This window comes from Mizuhopecten yessoensis, unplaced genomic scaffold (assembly GCF_002113885.1).
Source record: "Mizuhopecten yessoensis strain PY_sf001 unplaced genomic scaffold, ASM211388v2 scaffold9399, whole genome shotgun sequence".
NCBI lineage: Eukaryota > Metazoa > Mollusca > Bivalvia > Pectinida > Pectinidae > Mizuhopecten > Mizuhopecten yessoensis.
The window spans coordinates 194,698-194,915 of NW_018408028.1; positions in this window are offsets into that span (position 1 = coordinate 194,698).

Sequence of the window (218 nt, forward strand, 5' to 3'; positions counted from 1 at the left end):
TTCTCCCACACCTGACAGATTTATCTCCCGTTTTGCCGGTGCTAGATTTATCTGTCTCCGCCCTAGGGTTGAGACGGGGGGATTCCCCTATTCATAACAATGGCATGACGTCACTTCAACAATACAATGACGTCACGTCAACAATCCATCAACAAATTGCCTGTATGTGTTTTGGGTCCATGTTTACCTTTATTTCACATTAAAATACTGTTAGATAT